The sequence below is a fragment of the Ooceraea biroi genome, chromosome 1 (genome assembly GCF_003672135.1).
Source record: "Ooceraea biroi isolate clonal line C1 chromosome 1, Obir_v5.4, whole genome shotgun sequence".
Classification (NCBI taxonomy): Eukaryota; Metazoa; Arthropoda; class Insecta; order Hymenoptera; family Formicidae; genus Ooceraea; species Ooceraea biroi.
Window position 1 is genome coordinate 21,452,237 of NC_039506.1, and position 3,321 is coordinate 21,455,557.

The 3,321-nt window shown below is 34.9% G+C and overlaps 1 long non-coding RNA gene across 1 annotated transcript; it reads left to right on the forward strand.

Moving 5' to 3' along the window:
• The first annotated feature begins 237 nt into the window (after positions 1–237).
• LOC105278507 lies at positions 238–2,690 on the forward strand. Its single transcript, XR_893788.3, has 2 exons — positions 238–1,142; positions 1,328–2,690. It is a non-coding gene; the product is annotated as an uncharacterized LOC105278507 (long non-coding RNA).
• Positions 2,691–3,321: the final 631 nt, after the last annotated feature.

The following is a 3,321-nucleotide window of genomic DNA, read 5'->3' on the forward strand; positions in this document are numbered from 1 at the left end:
CCAAACGGCGCATTTGCGCAATGGGATGTGCAACCAGTGTGCACGGGTGAACGGGACCACCATATACTACCATCGCAATAGTAGTCGGGCGGTTGGAGGCCGGAGAATCCTGGGCAACTCGCACGCGAGGGCCTGGGATTCCGCGGCGGTGTGTAGCCGAGCGACGAAGCCGGTGCTGGAAGCTGTGCTGTAGCCGCGCTCCATTTATAGGATTGCATGAAAAATTCCGCACGCATGTGCCGCCACGACCGCGACGTTCCGTTTCCTTTGCCGGCGCGGCCTCGTTATCGTCGGCCGACCGTCGCTAAAACGATTGGTCGTGCGCGCTCGTCCATGTACGCACGTATACCCGGGGGGGTGTGCACCCCCGCATGTACCTCCCGCGAGTCTCTCGTACATAGATATGCCGCATATAGACGCGCGGTGTGCTCCCGCCATATTAAATGAGATTCGAGACCGCCGCCAGTTACTTTCACCTCGCGGAACGAAGAGTTAGTCCTGAGTGTTCCTCGTTTCCTCCTGTTCTATCGCCTCGGCCATTCATGCGAATGAGTTTAGTCGCGCGACGCTGGATTAAGAGCTTTTTGCCCGCGACCGTAATAAATGCACGCTGTACGACGTAACTGTGTGCTCAGTTCGCACACTTTGCCGGGAGATTAATATTGCTTGGGCGATATAAAAGCATTCTCCTTTCTTTAACTTGCCAGTGGATAGCTATGTATGTTTAGTATCACAAGATCAGGAACTTTCACTTGTAGTATTTTGTAGTTAGCGAAAGATATGAGCTGGATTTGATTTTGAAGATTTTGATTTTGAAGATCTCTTTTCAATAGAAATCTGTTTCACAACGCTGTGATTTCTCTCTGAATCGAGAAATCGATTCTACTTGAAGATGGAATAATTTCTACTTTCAGATACGGCGTTCGATTTTCAGAACGAAATTAATTTTCATGTTTAATTATCCATGATAGAAATAGATACAACTCTTTTATCAAATTTGACTTACATTAGTAATTAATCAAAAGATTTAAGTGAAATAATAAAAGTCGGAATAATTATTTGTGTTCCAGATTCAACTAGTCTTGCGATCTCTGCAACAGTTTTGCAATACTCAGTCCGGGCCAAGCAGGATCGACTCGAAGGTTAGTTCGCAAACTCATTTTATACCAATATATTTTTTGGATCCAAAATGCATTCATTAAATTTATTGCATTTTACGATTGCATCAATTCAAATCGCGATGTAATATCGTAAAGATTTGATATATACATGTATATATGAAATATATTACTGAAATTTAATCGGCTTTTCATCATTTTTGTTTCAGAAGTGAATAGTAGAATGCGGCTGATCCTGAATCGCGGCTGAGTGATAAGCAAACAGATTTTCTATGATGGATATATTCTCGTAATAGTCATTGCGATTTAGTAGATAGAAATAGATGCTTTTCTATGTAGATTTGTGCATATATGCACGAATTATTGACAATAATGCATAGTTTGTAAATTCCGCTGATTCACAAACGACAGCTATTATTTAAACTCTTGCATTTGGAGAAGAAAGAAATATGTCTCATAAAAATTTCTTTTATAATTTCGATCATGATTACGTTCATACATTTTTTAAGCGATATTTTTATTTCATCTAGACTTATACTTCTGCTGTGTAGACGGAACTTTAATAGATTTACTAGGCGGATAGAAGAGAAGCGTACAAGAAAATGTTGTCTATGATAAACATTTAAAACAGCCTGTTAGTAAAGCGCGCGTTTAATTGCAATACAATAATTTATGAAAATAATGTATAATTAATTGAACATGTAATGTTCTTCTGTAATGCTCACAGAATATTAATCTTTATGTAATGTTCACAGAATATTACAGAAGAATATTATATGTTCTAGCACTAGATTGCGAGCGTTAGAAGTTGCATCGCTATCACTATTAATTCCCGTTCAGAAATTAATTGTAATGCAAGCGAATTATGTCGCGGATAAGTAGAGGCATTAATTAATGTCTGATGCGGTATTGATTTCTATAATGATGCGTTTTATTTACTCTCTTTTTCAATATACATGTACATATTATATATTGGATTGTATGATATATTCCCGTTTTCTCTGCTTGGTAGCATAAATAAATAATTTTATGAAATTTAAAAAATAGGACGAATATGTATTACAACTCAATATAAAATTGTGCTTGTAATGTAACGTAATGCAAGTTTTGTGAATATAATATGGAAATTGCAAGAAGTGTTATTTTTAATTTGCTGATAAGTTTATAAAATATAGGAATTTATTATTAAATGCGTGCGAAATGTATTATTATTCTCATACAGACTTGCGAAGCGAATTCATTATTACTGCATATTGCGTAAATCATAAAAATATTAAATTTCGAAATATCAATATATCTATACATAAGTTTAATTTTATTATTTGTTATGTGTGTACGTCTTGTTACTTGTGTAATCTGGTTTTTATTTTACCGATATCATGATATGATATTGTATAAGAACGAAGTCATTAAAAATGCATTTCATAATATTTTTATGTCTAATTATTTTAATATCTGTGCAGCATCGCATCATACTTTATTTTTCATTATTTGAACATTTCTTTACGAATGTTACTTTATGTTTATATTATATATTGTACTACTAAATAAAATAAAGTTTAATAAATACACGCATACTAGATGCGCTTTGCAAATATAACTGCTTTAACTCCAGGATGCATAACCTGAGTCTCCGAGATTCACTTTGTACTTCAGAATGCTGTATTTTAATCACATTAAAGAGCAACCTTAATTCCTCACTTACTTAATTTGTTTACTTACTTATCTCCTTATTGATTTACTTACTTTTTCGTTTCTTTATATATTTTTTAATCGGTAAATGTGTCAGACTCAGCTTATGCAAAACGAGCGAAATTTTTTCTATGCATCCTAGGATTAATAAATATTTCGCGCAGCAAATGCGCTTTGTAAGTGCATTCTGATTAAAAAATGTTTCATGCTAGAAATATATTCACAAATCTCGTGTGTAAATCGGAGAAACGATAAAATGATAAACAATATATTGATAACGTTCTCATGGCAATGGGTGGAGAGGTTCTATATCCTAAACATTTCAAATATTTTATATAAAACATAATAAGATGTAATTTATATTACACATGCACATTATATATTTTTACATGTATTATGTTTCCAACATCGCTAATTTTAATGTCGTTGATTGTTTTAATTCTATCTAAATAAAATGGCACTTCCACGTCGGAATTCGGCAGTCACTCCCTCAAGCATCTCCTTAAGATCC